The 19,173-nt window shown below is 39.9% G+C and overlaps 1 pseudogene; it reads right to left on the bottom strand.

Moving 5' to 3' along the window:
* Nucleotides 1-19,173, bottom strand: part of LOC105301933 — a 41,212-nt pseudogene that overhangs the window by 9,306 nt on the left and 12,733 nt on the right.

The raw sequence follows: 19,173 nt of genomic DNA, 5'->3' as shown, positions 1-19,173 counted from the left end.
CTCCCTGTCTACATTTACTGCCTCATAAATTAATAGCATCATGAACATATGGAAATTATTTACACACTTTTATACTGTGGTCATATTACATCTTATTTCTCTCTAATGGCAGGGTCCATAGCATGTTGGAAAATAAAATGACAGAAATGCTATATGTAATTAAATAAATATTATTTTAAGACCATCAGTACCTTGTGAGAAAAACTCTTTCTTCTCCTTATTACCTACCATTTTCAGCACTTCATGAGGCAGAGGATCAAATCTATATAAAATTTAATCAATAAAAACAAAGTGAAGAACTAAAAGCTTTTTCTTCCATTCCCATAACCACAAATGAAAGTCCAGGAAAGCAGTGGAAATCCAACTTCTAATAAATTCCAGCTGACTATATTGTCTATAAAGTACCCCAGGTCTTTAGAAATAGATGCAGTTGGTGGAATAAAATACTCTTGCAGGGAAGTATTGTTTTTTAACTTCTGCAATATTCATTATGGGCTATTTTTCCTTTTTCTCTTTGATATGATGGGCTAGGAAGTTAATTAAAACATAGACTTCAGACACAAAGAAAAAGGCATGAAAAATTATACCACAAAATCCCTATATTCCTGTGCCTCAGGGCTGCTTAGAGCCAAATTTCTGGCATATATACGCACACACAGTAACAAATATGCCAGAAAAGCTCTTTATTGCATGAAAACACTGTGCCACGTGACCTTGAGGAACAAGTTGAGAGTTGCCGATTGCAGCTGCATTCACTGAAAATCACAATGGTTTGATGGTAAATATGCCCATGAATATAACAAACATGAAGGCCTCAGCAATGCTTTCCTTCAAAAGAACATAAAATCTTTATTCTCATATTTACAAGAGGAAGTATTTCCCAACTGGCATAGAGGCTGCCCTCCCAAGTTCTTTAATTCCCAAGTTCCCTGGTGGAGTAAAGGAGCATGATATCTTGACCCCTCAGCACACAAATTCCTTAGCTGATGACACCACACACAGCCAAAAGTGTATGAAAGGGTTTATTATGTACATAACTGAGCTGTCTGTGGAAAAAGCAGGCAGGCCTCTCCAGTAATCCTGAAATGGCTTGAGAGAGCAAGGAAAGATGCCTGGATTTTTTGTAAAATTGAGGTTAGGGGGTGGGTTAGGGTGAGGGTTCACACACAGTAGTAAGAGCTCACCAGGACTGAATCTCTTGCCATCTACAAAGGAAGGAGCATCAAGGCACTCTTATCATTTTATGTAGATCTAGGTCAAAGGGGAATGAGAAGGGATGAAACTATAAAGCTGTCATCTGCGAATCATCAATAACTGGGCCAGAGAACTCTGGCTTCCAGTTCAGTATTTGAGAAACTTAAAAGCTGCCATTCCCAAGCCTATAGAAAAAAGCAAACACCACCACCACCACCACCACCACCACCACCACCATCATCATCATCATCATTGTCGTCGTCATCACCACCACTACCACCACCACTACCACCACCACCAACAAACCCCTGAAATAAACAACTCTTCTTAGATCCATCAGAACACTGAGGTCACAGGCAAACCACTCTCTCCAGAACTGGGAAAGAAAAACGAAAATTGGCATTTTAAAATATGCCCCAAATGTTGTCCTCAACAAGGCCTATACTGAAAACAGTCTATTTCACCTGAGGCTAGTGCAAGGATAAAAAAGGAACTAACAAGACAGAATACAATATCCATGAACTGTAGAACAATGACAGAAGGTTGAAATACACATGATGGGAAGACCCGAAGGAACAGACAGGCAGAAAAGAAACAAAAAATAACTGAAGTAATAATCATTAAGATTTTCCAAAAATTAATCATAGATAGCAAACTGTAGATTGAATAAGCACAGAAAACACTAAATATGAGGGGGAAAAGCATACTATGTTTATTATATTCAAACTAGAAAAAAATTAGAGACAAAGAGACTTTTTAGAAGACAGAGGAGAAAGTATACCTTGGTTATAGAAAAAACGTTAGAATTAAGTAAGATTTCTTTTTAGAAATCATGCAAGCTAAAAGAGAGTGGAGTAAAATATTTAAAGTTTTAAAATGAAAAAAAAAAAATACTCTCCTAGTTTAAAAACCAAAGCTGGTCCTTTGAAAAAATTAACTCAGTAAAATGGATAAAAACCTAATCGAGATACCTAAAAAGACAGAAATTACTAATATCAGAATTAATAGACTACTAAAGGAACATTAAAAAGGACTTGATACAATCCAACATCCATTATATTAAAAAATTGGTAATAGAGGGGCTTGATCTCCTCTTGAGAAAGAACAGCAACAGGACACCTGTAGTTGACATCATACTCAATGGTGAGAAACTAAAAAGTTTTCTGGTAAGATCAGGAACACAGCAAGGAGAGTTCCTCTCACCATTCCCATTCAACACTGTAGTGGAAACCTTAGCATATATTAAGGATAGGGAATAAATGGTACATGGATTGGGAAGCAAGATATAAAACTTGTCTTTGTCCCCTATGACATGACTGTGTAAAACATCTGAAAGAACCCATAACAGAGATGATGCCTGGAGTTAAGAAGAGTAGAGCCAGGCCGAAAGACACACAAGTCAACTGCTTTCCATCTACCCTCACAAAAAAAAAATGTCAACCAATAGTTGACGAAGGAGTAAATGCAATTCAATTGAAAAATAAAGTCTTTTAAATAAATAGTGCTAGATATACTGGATACACACACACACACACACACGAAGATAAGCACAGACCTTAATCTTTTTACAAAAATTAACTCAAAATAGATCACAGGGAAAAACTAGAAGATAACATACAAGAAAATATAGGTGATCTTGTCTTTAATGATGAATTTTTAGATAAGACTCTCAAAAAAATCCATAAAAGGAAAAATAATAAGTATCACTTCATTAAAATGAAAAACTCATGCTCTGTAAAAGTATTAAGAGAATGAAAATAAAAAGATACAGCCTAGGAGAAAATATTTTGTAAAAATACTTATCTGATAAATGACTGCTAACCAAAACATCTAAACAACTCTTAAACCTCAGCAATAAACTAAATAAAAATGAGCAAAAGACCTGAACAGACAACTCATCAAAGAAAAATATAGTTGAGAAATAATACAAAAATATGCTCAACACAGGTCATTAGTTATTACAAATAAAACAAAAATATCACTACAAGTGCTGAAAATTTAAAACACTCAGGACACCAGGCACTGGTGCAGATGTGAAGCTGCAAGTAACCCTCATTCACTGCTGGCGGGGATAGAATGTGGCACGTCTATATTGGAGAGAGGGACTTTTTATCAAAACTAAATATACCCTCACTATATATAGTAAGATCCAGCAATCATGCTCCTTGGTATACCTAAATGTATCGAAACTTTATGTTCACACAAAAACCTGTACATGAATGTTTGTAGGCCCTTTATTCCTAATTGGCAAGATTTAGAGTTAAGCAAGAAGTCCTTCAAGAGGCAAAGAGATAAACAATCGGGGGTAAATCCATACGATGAAATACTATTCAGTAATAGCAAGAAATGAGGTATCAAGCCATGAAAACACATGAAGAACCTTAAAAGTACTGTGCTACTAGAAGCCAATCTCACAAGGCTACACACTGTATGATTCCAAGTATAGGACATTCTAGAAAAGATAGAACCATGAGCCAATAAAAAGTCCTCTGGTTGTGAAGGATTTGAGGTTGGAGAGAGGGACAAAACAACAGGAGGGGCATAAGGAATTTTTAGGGACGTGAAACTATATGACATAGAAATAGAAGATACACGTCATTAAATATCTGTCCAAACCCACAGATCTTATCATCAACACTAATGAAAATTACACTTTACTGCATCAATATTGGCTGACTGATTTTAACAAAGGTACCACAGTCATACAAGATGTAAAAAATAGTGCAAACTGTGTGGATGCACTGGAGTTACATGAGAACTCTGTGCTCTCAGATCACCTCTTCTGTAAACCTAAAAGTGTTCTAAAAAATGTATTAAAAAAAAAGATGCAGACAAACTCATTACATTTCAGCCCTGATAACTGACTGATGAATGAAATAGGCCCAGGTATCATTCAACTGATGGGACCTTATGTCAATAAGCCAGTGCGGTGCCCTATGAGCCTGTGACCAGTACAAGAGGAGAAGCTTCCACAGAATGTCTCGTGGGAGAGCGGGGTGTTCTGTGTTCTGAGAAGCACCGTGGTTACCACCAGCAGAGTCTGGAAGTCCAAGGCGGGTCAGTGGTTTCCTGGTGAGTCTGGTTTGGGGGAGCTTGTTGTCCTGGGCTACAGACAAGTGTTACCTAGATCTATCCCTAAAAGAAACCTATTTAGGAAGCACTTCGGGTGTCTTAGTCAAGACAACCCCAGAGTTCTTTTACCACAAAGAGGAAGCTCAGACAACAGTCCAAGAGCCTGTGAACATAGGCAGGTGTGGACAACTGTGGGCCAGTGGTAAGATGACTGCTGGATGTCTGGGGAGCTGTGTGACCCTGTGTGATAAAGGCTTGGTCCTTTTTCAGGAATGTCCCAACAGAGGGATGAAGAGCCGCAGCTCTCCACTGCACTCCCCCACATACGAGTGTGTGTGTTCCTCCTGAGAGTTTGCCCTCCCCAGGGCGGGGCGCTCACTGAATTCCTAGGCACTCCTGAGCCAACTCTCTATCTTGGGGAATGGTGACCTGTTCCAACACAGCATCTTTCAATGGACTGAATAGAGAAGGGGCCACCTTCCTACAGGTGGCATAAGCCATAAGGCCAAGATTTGGCTCCATCATATCACATGGACATATCAGCAGGCATCCCTACCTGGTGGGGGGTACCACTTCCCAGGCCAAAGGTATAATGGTCAACTCGGCAGAGGGTACATGCTTAGCGTTTATGAGAGTCTCTATTTCCAAGAGAGCCCAGTATGTGATAATGCAGTGCTAATGGCATACAGTGTGAGGACTAAGGCCGGTCTTGCATTAGAAGCCTGTGGACAACTTACGGCTATCATGGGCAACACCAAGAAGTTAGATAAGGTCACTGAAGCCTCTTCAGTGAAGGTGACTCTGAGGACACTAACAGGTGTGCCTGTTGTATGGCAATTTAAACAGTCTAGAGCCTTCTGTGGTAAAGGTGCCTCAAGGAGGGCCAATTTGCATGTAACAACATAAACGGGCCCAAAGTAAAATCTGTAAACAAGGAATATGTTGCCTCTGGAACACCAAAAGAATCTAGCAGATGTGGTTGCTGAGAGGGACTGGGGCTATTTGCGTCAGATAAGAGCAGCCGTCTGAAAGAACTTTAAGGAACTTAACCAAGTTACGACATCTGCATGTTACGTGAGGATCAATGGCCCATCCACTTTTTTGCAAGCTCCTTTTTTCACTGTTTGTTCTGAATGAATGTGAAACAAATGTCCTTGGAGGAGGATATCATTAGTGTCATGTCACATCTGTGCTCTTGGAGCAAAGTGGATCCAGCTCAGATCCTGCCTGCAGAGACTGTGTGCAGCGGCAGTGGTGCTGAGATTCCCTGAGGGGAACCAGGTAAATGTATCTCATGTCCCTTCAGAGATGGCCAAGTGCAGTTGAGAGGCTGTTGACATTGGGACTGAAGAGACCAGACTTACCTAAATCTGTGATCGCAGAATGTGGACCAGCTGCCAAGTGGATATGGTCAGTAATTTCCACAATGGGGCTAGGGCTTTACTTGCCGCAATCACAACCTCAAGCTTGCGGTAACCCATTGGGAGGTGTCATTCATTCTTTCCAGGTTCAAGAACAGACCAAATAAGGCTACTAAAAGGAGAAGCACTGGGGATAAACACTGCTTCCTAAATAAGTTTCTTATAGGGATTTTCAATAATTCAGGGCCCTGTTTAATTGATACTGGGCCATATTAACTAATTTTATTGGGAGGTTAAAGTCCGTGGAACCTGACATTCATCACAAGAATAAATGTGGGTAAGAAACATGCATTTGCATGGCTTGCTTTTACATAAAGAAATACTAACAAGATAATCAAAAAGTGATCGAAGCCACTCATTTTGTCAAGTCAATTTGGAAGTAGTGACGACTTAATTTTAATTTCTGAATCATGAGTTCAGAGCTTTCCAATTCACCAAGGGATATTTTAGGACAATGGGTGATATGACTATGAGGAATTTAGGCAAGGTGAGAGTTCTGCTGATTAACATGAAGTATACTTATTTTTTCTCCGTATTCAGAAATTCCCCTAAGATGGTGAGATAAGTTGCTTAAATTTAGTAGGATCCCCAGGTATACCTGTAAGTTGACACTCAGTTTGATTAATTACATGAAGTTTTGTGAATTAGTGCATGAGAGATATTAATTCAAACCTATGATGCCACAAGATCGAAGGCTAAGCAGACATCTTTCATTTTTGTTACGTAAATCCCCTTAGTATATTTTGGATTTGCAAATGGGTCAAATTGTGGACCTTTGTTTTAGGACCTTTTTCCTCTTCTTCCTTCCCTCCTGTCTTTCCCATTTTGTATTTTAGGTCACTAGATAAAGGCGGGAGGTATCCTGTCTAACCTGATATTCATTAAATTTACTCCTCCAGAAGGCATCACATGATTGCCGTCAGGTTACAAGCCTCCTCCATGACCACTGGTTGCTTAACAGAGTTAAGTACTCTGGATTTAAAGTGGTTTAAACTAATCCCTTGGCTGTGCCACAAGGAGGCCATGGGTGCTGTCCCTCATAACTTGAGGATCAAGATCTGTGTTAAACTAGAGGTAGGAGCAGTAGCAGCAGAGTTACTTAAGGGTCCCAGTGAGCCCTCTGGTCGTAGGAGAGCAGAATCAGCCCACTCTCTGAAAAACTGTTCCTGATGGAGTGACCGCCTGATGGTCTATCTCCCTTCATTCACTGGCTACAATCATCCTTGTACACCCAAGGCTCCCTCTTATGTTGGGAGGTCCCATCTCAGTCGCATCTTCACTCTAAACACACAGTAGGATTCCAGCCAAGATAGTGACCCAAGACCAATTTAAGAAGGGCCCCACTCCCATACTCCTGCTCACCAAGAATGAGAAATGTCTACAACTGTCAACTTGCAGTCCTTGGTATGCAGGCTCCATGCTCGGTGGGTCCACAACACAACACGGAGCAGCACAGCCCACAGGAAGGCTCCCCAGCAAGCAGGGGCCTCCAGGTCCTCACCAGCCTGACAGATAAGAAGCACTGGGGTGGGGAAAGGGAGGGTGAGGCTTCAGTTTTCAATAGACAAACATCAAATATGTGGAGCCTGTCACTCATGACAACAATGAACATGGGTAAGAAAAAATAAGCAGTCTTGCTAGCTTGCTTTTATATGAAGACACACTAACAGGATGAGCAAGAAGTGATCAAAACTGGTTACTTAAGGGTGGATGAAGTTAGAGCACAAATGTGGAGATGGAGATTCAGTCAGGGAGTCTTCTTAGAAATATTTTTAACCTTCTCATTCATGATTTATTTAAAATGAGAGAAATTCATGTACACTATATTTTCCTATACTTAATGTTTTTTATTGACTTTGCTTTTTAAAATTAATTTTAACTTTTTTACACAGGAAACTACTCCAAGATTTAATCCTTTAGACATTAAGGAATATAAAATCAGAGACCATAAAATACTCACAAATCTCTTTCTAACTAAAAAGACAGGGGAATAACAGTTTATCCCTCCACTATATATCACACTGGGAATATTTTTCAGGAATGAGTAGCATAGCATAATGTATTAGGAGTTTGCAATTAAGTCCTGAAAAGGACCAGGAATTACATAGATTTACATAAGTTTTGAGTCGTTTTCCTCATACCAATTTAAAAAAGAAATTCACTTGCTTTTTCCTCACAGACATTAAAATAAATTAGGAATAGTATAGTCTTTTAATGGCAAAGTAGTCTAGGGAGAGGCATAATCATGACCAAAACTGGAAAAAGCATCCATCTCACATCTGAGTTCCACAATTTTTTTGCCTTATATTGTATATCTCAACCAACTTAGCCCAGGTGCTAATGGACACTAGAATCAAAGGCCTGCAATATTCGACAAAGAAATCCAAGCAAAGAAACAAATATTGGAATCAAAAAGATACACAGCCTGCTTCCCTGCAGTTCAGAAGGAAACCCACATTTGGAAAGGTAAATGTAATTCCAAACTTGTGGGTCTAGACACCCCTGGCTGAGACAGAACTCCTCCAGTGGGTCAGTCCCTGGGGAAGGAGGGTGAGATGCCTGAGCAACTCCAGGAATGAACTCTGGGAGCCCAACACCCCTCCTCCTGTAAGCAGGGAAGTGTTCCCTCCCCCAGGCTTCCATTCTCAGTGAGAAAACTCAGCCTGAGTTTGAGTTCTGAACCCAATGAACTCCCTAATTCATAAACCCTTTGTCCATGAGACAGAACATGATTGTCACAGACTTTCTCACTGTGTACAAATTATACTCTCAGTGCACCTACACTGTTGATTAAAAACTCAAAATGTCTAAAAATGTCTAGATATAAGAAACCACAACCATAACCTCTGAAGGGGTGTCACCCCCCACCCCCCGACAAACACATGTGCACATGTACCCCAGATTTCCAGGGCTGCAGCTTCTCTCACTGTAAAGGCTCCTCCATGGTGGGTGTGAGCAGGTAGGACACCTTCATGGGGAAGCTCCCCAGGAAGAACCACGGGGCGTTCAAGAGCTTCCCTTTGCAGGAAAAGGAGTCCTTAGATTGGGTCACGAACCACAGGTCTCTATTCTGCACTGTAGTTGCTTCTGGACCATGATTGACATTTTAAATGACAAAAAATCAGTGTTTGAACAATCCAGCAAAATCACTTAAACCCAGCTTTAATGTGGAAAGGAGAAAATCATACAGCACTTTGCTAGCTCAACAAGAAAACATCAAATATTAATTCCTTTCAGAAAAAAAGAAACATTTCAGTTTACTATTATTTCCATGGCAAAAAAATTGATTTTAAATAATTAATCATACTTGAACACTTCTTGTCTGGAACTCTAAGCCTTGAAATATCATTTGAAAATACTCAGAAGGATATTTGGAAAAATGGCAGAGTGAGAGGTGTCTCCAGATCTCTCCTCTTGAAACAACAGTAAGCTGAACATCTAAAACTCAACAAAAAACACCCAAACTGCACACCAGCATGTCTGAGCATGGGATCTGCGCATAAGAGCTACCACAGGTCAGAACCCTGGGTGTTGGGCAGTGGACTGGGAGTAATAAAGAAGCTGCCTCTCGCAGCCCCTGGAGTTCCCTGCGAGAGGAGGAGGAGGGGGAGGAGGGGAGAAAGAGCGGCAAGTTCCTGCAGCCAGTTCTCTCAACATTCCTGACTTGGATAGCTGTGAGCTCCCCATGGCTGGCTGGCTGCAGGGCCCAGTCATCAGGGTAGAAAGCAGAGAAGCAGGACGGGACCACAGAGGAACAACAGCTGATTTTTGCCAGCCGCGGTTGCAAAATCGAGACTGAGACACAGCCCCCAATCCTCAACCTAGAGGGCCCCATCCCCCATAGCCTCTGAGACTGATCACTGCAGAGCCCCAGGGGAATCTAAGGAAATGCTGCCAAGATTATCACTGACACTGACAGGAACTAAAACTGAGGTTAGCGACTGTGATTAAATATCTACAAGAAAATTTAAAAAGCGTTATTAAGACTTTATACAAAGAAAGGATCCAAGAGGCTTAGACACCACCTACTGGAAACCAAAAGAAAAGTGATACTTTGCAATAGGCTAAAGAGAGGCCTTTATATAATAAATCTTCTTTCTGGAAAAACAGCAGAATACACTTCCATTAATACCCAGGTGGAGAAATAGTCCATTAAACACCATGAACAACCAAGGTGACAAGGCATCTCAGAAAGAAAGAGAAAAACTCCAAAAAATAAGCTTATAGACATAGAAATATGTGACATAAATGACAGAGAATTCAGAATGGTACTTCTAAAAAAACTCAATGAGATCCCAAACAACTTAAATCAACAATTTCTGGAATTGAAAAACAACTAGATGAGCAGAGCAAGGAGAGTGAAACACTCAAAAAGAACAGAACAGATCTTCTGGAGATAAACAACAACAACAACAACAACAACAACAACAACAACATTGCAAAAGTTGAAAAATGAAATGACAAGCTTGGGAAATAGAGTCAACCAAGTGGAGGAAAGGATCAGTGATATAGAAGACAGAAATCTAGAAATAAATCAGAAGGAAAAAGAGAGAAACCAAAGAATGAAAAATAATGAAAGAGAACTTCAAGAACTAGCTGATAGCATCAGGAGAGGAAACATAAGAATAATGGGCATTATCGAAGGTGAGGAAAAGGAACAGGGATTAGAAAGCATTTTCAGACAAACAGTTGAAAAGGATTTCCCAAATCTAAGGAATGAGCTAGAGCTTGGAATTCAAGAAGTCAATAGAACACCCAATTATCTCAAGCCAAAAAGGCCATCACCAAGACACTTTGTATTAAAATTATGAAAAAAATCAATGACAAAGACAGAATTCTCGAGGCAACAAGGGAGAAAAAAGCCATAACTTATAAAGGTAACTCCCCTAGATTATCCTCGGACTTCTCAGCGCAAATCTTACAAACCAGAAAGGAATAGAATCAAATATTTAAACTATTAAGTGAAAGGAACTACCAGCCTAGAATAATATATCCGGCTAAGCTCTCCTTTACATATGAAGGAGAAATTAAGACTCTTCCAGACTTTCAAAAATTGAAGGAATTCTCCACTACAAGGCCTGCACTACAGGAAATAAAGAAAGGGGTCAGCACACCTAAAACAAAATGACAAAACAAAAAACAAAAACAAAATGAAAAAAACATAATTAGGAGTAAAGTGACTACAGGCAAATAGAAGCAGAGGGGTGCAATCCTTATTAAGAACAGGGCATTATAAGCTTAAATAATACGAAGAGAATTGTTAAAACAAGATAATATTAAAAGTTCAGCATACATAGGGACAAATTGAGATAACAATGACTGGAAAGGGGAGGATTCAAATATCCAAATTCACAAACGGGAATAGAGATAAGGCACATGCAGAAGAAAATGGATGACTGTATATATATAACTATCCTTTTCATATTCTTAATGGTAACCGCACACCAAAGATTCAGAACTGAAGTGTATAACATAAAACAAGTAAATGCAAAACCCACAAAAGCCAAACTAAAGAAGGAAAAAAGAAACACAAGAATAAGGAAGCAATGGAAACACCGAGCTACCAGAAAGCAAAAGATAAAATGGCTATAAGAAGACCTCATATCTCAATAACCACCCTAAATGTAAATGGACTGAACTCACCAATAAAAAGGCATAGAGTGGCAGAATGGATCAAAAAACAAAACCCAGCCGCATGCTGCCTCCAGGAGACACATCTCAGCTCCAAAGACAAATACAGACTCAAAGTGAAAGGGGGCGGGGAATGATATTTCAAGCAAATTGGCATTCAGAGAAAAGCAGTACTAACATCAGACAAAATAGACTTCAAAATAAAAAAGGTAAAGAAAGATACTGAGGGACATTTCATAATGATAAAGGGAATCCTGCACCAAGAAGACACAACATTAATATGCTCCCACACTATTGGGAGCATATTAATATCTATGCTCTCAATCTAGGATCCCCAAAATATGTAAAGCAATTACTAACTAAAGGGAGAAACAGACCAAAACACTATTGTAGTAGGGGACCTAAATATTCCACTGTCAGATATGGACAGATCATCCAAACAGAAAAGCAATAAGGAAACAGCATCCTTAATTGACACATTAAAACAACTGGATATAATTGACATATATAGAGCCTTCCATCCCAAAACAGCTGCTTATACATTCTTCTCTAGTACACATGGAACATTCTCAAGAATCGATCACATACTGGGACACAGAACTAGCCTCAACAAATACAAGAGGGTTGAAATCATATCAACCATATTCTCTGATCATAATGCTTTGAAGCTAGAGATCAACTACAGAAAGAAATCAGGAAGAAACACAAACACATGGAGATTAGACAACAGAAGAATAACTGGGTCAGAGAAGAAATAAAAAGAGATCAAGAGATACATAGAAACGAATGATAACGATAGTTCAACATATCAAAACTTTCGGGACACAGCAAAAGCAGTCATAAGAGGAAAGTTCATATCATTACAGTCCTATCTTCAAAAACAAGAACAAGCCCAAATAAACAACCTAATGCTTTATCTTAAAAAACTAGAAAAAGAAGAACAAACGAGGCCAAAAGTCAGCAGAAGGAAAGAAATCATCAAAATTAGAGCAGAAATAATGAAATTGAAAACAAAAAAATCCTATAGAAAAATTAATGCAACAAAGAGCTGGTTCTTTGAGAAGTTTAATTAAATTGACAAACCACTGGCTAGACTCACTAAAGAAAAGAGAGAAAGAACACAAACAAAATCAGGGATGAAAGAGGGGAAATTACAACTGATATCACAGAAATACAAAAGATTATACAAAAATACTATGAAAAAGTATATAACACCAAATTTAATAACCTAGAAGAAATGGACAAGTACTTAGAAAGATACAACCTTCCTAGACTGAATCAAGAAAAACTGAAACATCCAAATAGATTGATCAGCAGTATGGAAATTGAAACAATCATCAAAAACCTACCAAAAGGAAAAAAGTCCAAGACCAGATGGCTTCACCAGTGAATTCTACCAAACATTCAAATAAGATTTAATATCTGTTCTCCTCAAACTCTTCAAAAAAATCGAAGAGGAGGCAATACTTCCCAACTCATTTTATGAGGCCAATATTACCCTGATACCAAAACCTGGTAAAGATAACACAAAAAAAGACAACTACAGACCAATCTCTCTCATGAACACAGACGCAAAAATCCTAAATAACATACTAGCGAACCGAATACAGCAACATATTTAAAAGATTATATACCAAAATCAAGTGGGCTTCATCCCAGGGGCACAGGGATGGTTCAACATATGCAAATCAATTAATGTGATACACCATATAAACAAATTAAAAAATAAGAATCATATGACCATAACAGTAGATGCAGAAAAAGCCTTAGACAAGATACAGCATCCATTTATGATCAAAACACTTAACAAAATCGGTATAGAAAGAAAGTACATTAACATAATAAAGGCCATCTGTGACAAACCCTCAGCCAACATTATATTTAATGGTGAAAAATTAAAAACCTTCCCTCTAAGATCAGGAACAAGGCAAGGCTGTCCACTATTGCCACTGTTATTCAATATAACCTTGGAGGTCCTAGCGAGTACAATCACACAAGAGAAAGATATAAAAGGCATCCAAATAGGAAATGAAGAAGTCGAACTGTCACTATTTGTGGATGACATGATTCTCTATATAGAAAACCCTGAAGACTCCACAAGAACATTGCTAGAAACAATAAGCAAATACAGTAAAGTCTCTGGATACAAAATCAACATTCCAAAATCCATAGCATTCCTATACTCTAATAATGAAGCCTCAGAAAAAGAAGTGGAAAAAATAATTCCTTTTGCAATTGTAACAAAAAGAATAAAATACCTAGGAATAAATTTAACAAAACCAGTGAAGGACCTATATAATGAAAACTATAATACCCTATTAAAAGAAATTGAAGAAGATACAAAGAAATGGAAAGATATTCCGTGTTCTTTGATCAGAAAAATCAACATAGTTAAAATGACCATATTACCTAAAGCCATTTGTGACAACATGGATGGACCTCGAGATAATCATGCTAAGCGAAATAAGCCAGACAGAAAAAGCTGAAAACCACATGGTATCACTCATATGTGGGATATAAACCTAAAAGCAACAAATGAGCAGGACAAACAGAGACTCATGGACATGGACTATAGGCTAGTGGTTACTAATGGGGTGGGGGAGGAGGAGGGAGGTAGACAGGGTAAAGGGAGTCAAATATAGGGTTTAGGGGAGGGTGAAGTGGGTAAAGGGGATCAAATATATGGTAGCTGAAGGAAACTGGACTTTGGGTGGTAAACACACAATAGAATATACAGATATCAAATGACAATGTACACCTGAAAATTATATAATTGTATTAACCACTGTTACCCAAATAAACTTAATTAAAAATTTAAAAAAAAGAAAAAGAAAATACCCAGAAGTAAAGACCAGCCCTCAGAAACTTACTATACACACCAGGGGAAAATAGTGAAATCCGAATTCTTAACAAATGAATTGGTGATACTGGAATATTTTTTTCTGAAATTCACCTTTTTTTGGTCTGTTTCAAAATATTTTATACTGTCTTTGAGCTCTCTTCATTATATTTGATCCTTATTGGAAAACGGTCACTTAAATAATAAATCTTTTCAAGGTGACAAACCAAGGGAGGGGCGGTGCTAACAGGAGAGAACATCCAGGAATGTTTCCCAAGAGGAGCAGAAAAGGACTTCCCACCAGATGTCTGTGCCCAGGAAAGGTCCTGGAGGTCGGGCACAAGGGTTTCATGCAAAGTAGTTCAAGATGGTAATTCCATTTTCTCTCATGTAAAATATCCACAAACAAAAACAGTCTTTAAAAATGAGTCGTCCATGGTGCTAGAGGAAAATTAAAGTTAAACATCGGGTCTGTTTTAAATGCACCCGAAGGACAAATAGTAGATAAGGATGCTGTGAATCGGTGAGGGGAAGTTGGCTTTAAGAATTAGGGAGAGATTTGGAAATTTAGAAACTTATTGCCAGTCCCGAGAAGAACTAGGCTGCGGGGGTAGAGGAGCGACAGGGTCCTGGATTTGAGACCCTGCTTCCCAAATATTTGGAAAACTAAGGAGAAAACGGATCCCAATGAGGAGAAAGCAGAGACTAGGGGCGCCACAGACCGCAGTTCCTCCCACGCACAAAGCCCCAGAGACTGAGTCATGACTTTGCTCCGATGACCCTCCCTGTGGTCACCGCAAAATCTCTGGGGAAGCGGGGCTGCGGGCGTAGAGCGCAATAGAAGGACAGGATACCTAGGGTCCCAGCTGCCGGCCCAGCTCCCACACTGCGTGCCGGAGAGGACCAAGGTCCCAGTGGAGCCTCCAGTGGACTCAAGTCCACAAACTGGGAGGTGACAGCGGAGAGATCGGTCTCAGCCTGTTCCACCAGCCCCTTGTTTCTGTCTCCGCACCTGGCCCCGGACTCTCACCATTTCTAGGTTTCTGGATCCTGCTTATGACCCACACGACCGTTGCAGATCACATCGCGACAAAGACTGCGGCAAAGCCATCAGAGACCGTTAAGGGAACGCAACTCCCAATCCTAACGGAAGCCTAAGTGAGAAAGAACGTGCGCGTGGGTCTTTTGCGGTGCCCCACCCACCTGCCCCAGAAGACCCCTGATTGGACAGTTCACAAGGCCCACCTCCTTGTGCCTGAGTGACAGCCAGTGAGAGGGGTCGTGGCTCAGCTAAACCAGCCTCTGCTGGAGGATATGAACCTGACCCAGCCTACCACATTTGCCTTTAGACAGAAGTATTTGCTGGCCTTGATCTACTTCGATTGTTTTTGCGCAGCTATTTGTTAACACGTGGGCACAGGTGTACACAGGTAATTTCTTACTCAGTTTCCAAACAGAGCAAGTAAGTACAGAACATGAGGGTGGCCCAGGTCAAGCCACGCCACACTAGAGCAAGAGAGTCTTATGTCCTCTAGGCTTAGAGTCTAGGGCTCAAGAGCTTGACATGAGGCTGGGAGGCCACTTGTGGAACTCTGGCCCTTGTTTAAATGCAGCTTCACCATCTGTGATGAGACTGGCCCCATTTTAATCTTGATCTTTGCAACCCTTGAGCCTTTCACCCATCCCTGCCCCATTCCCTCTCATTTGGTCCTTAAGAGAAAGAAGCCAGAGCACTTAGCTCTGGGAAAGTTGAACCCCACAGCCTCAGCCTGGGCTTAGGAACTCGTCTCAGTCTAACCACAGGTGTGAGATGTGTTCATTAGGTCAACATAAGAAACATCCAAACCTGTAGAGAATTTTCATGGATTCATTTGGGGCAAACTGACAATTGCTGGGAAGCAAAATCTTAACAAATTAAGAAAATATTACTGAGAATGGCAGTTTCATAGCTTATTTTATACATTAGAATCAAAGAAGGAGACATAAGAAGGTTTACATGAAATCCATTTGCTTTGGGCCTTCCAAATTTAGAAAAACCATTTACCCTTTGTATAGCTGAAACAAAGGATAGCTTTGGGACTGCTAACTCAAAAGCTGGGAGACATTACAAAGCCAATTGCCTATTTTTCAAAAACAATTCGATCCAGTAACTTTAGGCTGGCCCAGCTGCTTACGGCCACTGCCTTATTAGTAGAAGAAGTTTCCAAACTTACTTTAGGACAGCATCCTTGCTGTGTTGACAACTGTTAACCCCCCATCAAGTATAAAGTGTGTTATAGACAAAGGGGTATCAATGGTTAACGGGAGGGCGCCTATTAAAATATCAAGCCCTCTTATTAGATACTCCTAATGCCATTTTCAAGGTCTGTCAAACACTAAACCCTGCTACTTTGGTGCTCGTTCCTCATTTAGAGATCCCTCTCCACCACTCTGTTGAGACTACAGAACGGGTTTATTTTAGCTGACTTGATCTAAAAGATGAACTCTTACTCAATTCTGATGCTGAATGGTTCACAGATGAAAGTAGTTCCATAGAGGGCTCAGGAAACCTGGATATGCGACTGTAAGCTTATCAGATATCCTTGAGGCTAATGCTTCACCACCTAACACTTCTGCTCAAAAAGCCGAACTCATAGCGCTAATTAGGGCATTACAATTGGGAAAGGGACTGGGACTGAATATACTGACTCAATGTATGGATTCCATGAACATGCTGCTGTTTGGAAAGAACGAGACCTCCTTACTGCAAAGAGCTCCCAATTCAACACAAAACTGACATTTTACAACTCTTGAAACAGTGAATGAACCTTGGAAAATAGAGGTCATTCACAGTAGGGGGCACCAAAAGGGGGATTCAGATGTACCAAGGGAAACAATCTTGCAGACAGAAGAGCCAAAACTGCAGAAAAAACTAATCCCCCAACCAAGTGGCCCTCATACCAGAGGCCCCAAGCCCCAACTCCATACCTAATTATACCTTGCCACAGGAGCAAAACAGAGAAACCTCATTCTCGACCCATTGGGATGGTTCACAGAAAAGGAGCAATTATTCCTTCCAAAAGATGAACAATGGAAAGTTATTAAACATGTACATGAATCTTCTCATTTTGGCAGAGACTCCTTACATAAGCTAGTTTCCTGCATCTTCATTGAAAAGGGATTACTTCAAACCACTAAAGAAGTAACCAGAGCTTGTGAACTTTGCACTGGCAATTACCGCAGGGAACCATCCCATCACCCCTCCTTTGTTAAAGCCAGTGTAGCATAGGGGATCATTCCCTGGGGAGGACTGACAAATAGATTTCACTTAGATGCTATCTTGCAAAGGGTTGAAATACTTACTAGCATTTGTTGATATGATACTTTTTCTGGATAGATAGAAGCTTTCCTCACCCGGACAGAAAAATTTAAAAGTTTCTAAATTCTTAAAGAAATCATCCCTAGATTTGGACTACGAGAAGCCTAAAAAGTGACAATGGGCCTTCTTTCAACACTAAAATAATCCAGCAGGTAGCTTCTGCTTTAGGGATTAAGTATCTCCTTAATTCTTCCTGGAGGCCCCCAACCCACAGGAAAAGTAGAAAAAGTTAACCACGTCCTTAAGAAAACACTAGCCAAACTTTGCCAAGAAACCTCTGACAGTAACTCTTTTATCTATTGCATGGCTAAGAGTCCGGTTAGCTCCCAAGGACACCCTGAGGCTAAGCTCTTTTGAAATGGTTTATGGAAAGCCCTTCTTAACTTTTCAGACTTTTATTTTAATGAAGAAGTGCAATAGATGTTATCTCATGTTATTAATCTAAGTCAAGTTCAAAAGGCACTTTAAGAACACGGTAATAACATTCTACCTAGTCCTTCTAAAACTCAATTAGACTCTCTAATACAACTGGAAGATCATGTCTTTTTAAAAACTTGGAAGGGTCGGAGAGCCAATTTCAGCCCAAATGGAAAGGGCCCTACCAAATTTCATTAGATTCCCCAACTGTTGTCAAATTACAAAGCATCATCGTTAGTTATTAGGGAAATGCAAATCAAAACCAAATGAGATACCATCTCACACCTGTTAGAATAGCTATAATCAACAGGACAAGTACTAACGAATGTTGGAGAGGATGTGGAGAAAAAGGAACCTTCATACATTGCTGGTGGGACTGCAAATTGGTACAGCCACTGTGGAAAACAGTATGGAAGTTCCTCAAAAAACTAAGAATTGGTCTACTATATGATCCAGCAATCTCTCTACTGGGTATTTACCCCAAAGACTTGAAAATCCATATATGAAAAGTGATTTGCACACCGATGTTCATAGCAACATTATTCACATTGGCCAGGATATGGAAGCAACCGAAGTGTCCAATGATAGATGATTGGCTAAAGAAGCTGTGGTACATATATACAATGGAATATTACTCAGCCATAAGAACAGATGAAATACTGCCATTTGTGACAACCTGGATGGACCTTGAGATAATCATGCTTAGCAAAATTAGCCAGACAGAAAAAGTTGAAAATCACATGATATTACTTATATGTAGGATATAAACCTAAAAGCAACAAACGAACAGGACAAACAAACAGAGACTCATGGACATGGAGTATAGACTAGTGGTTAACATAGGGTAAGGAGGAAGGGAGATGGGGGAGGGGAGGAAGTAGACAGGGTAAAGGGGATCAAATATGTGGTGACAGAAAGAAATTTAACTATGGGAGGTGAACACACAGCGTAAATATATGCATGCTTTACTGTTAAAGTGTACAGCTAAAACTTATTGGATTTCATTAACCAATGTCACCATATAAATAATTACAAGGCATCAACAGCTGGGTACATTTATCTCAAACTAAACCAGTTTCTTATGAGGTCATCCCACTCGGGAATTTGCCCTATCCTGCATCACACTGATGATAGATAAAGGGTGTGGGAGAAAGCAAAGTGGGGAAATTTCTGGGACTGGATATAAAGTAAGAGAGAGATACATACTTCTTTTACATTGGTGGGTATAGGGAATTAATCAT

Source organism: Pteropus vampyrus, unplaced genomic scaffold (genome assembly GCF_000151845.1).
Source record: "Pteropus vampyrus isolate Shadow unplaced genomic scaffold, Pvam_2.0 Scaffold255, whole genome shotgun sequence".
NCBI lineage: Eukaryota > Metazoa > Chordata > Mammalia > Chiroptera > Pteropodidae > Pteropus > Pteropus vampyrus.
This window is presented reverse-complemented; position numbering and strand designations above follow the sequence as displayed.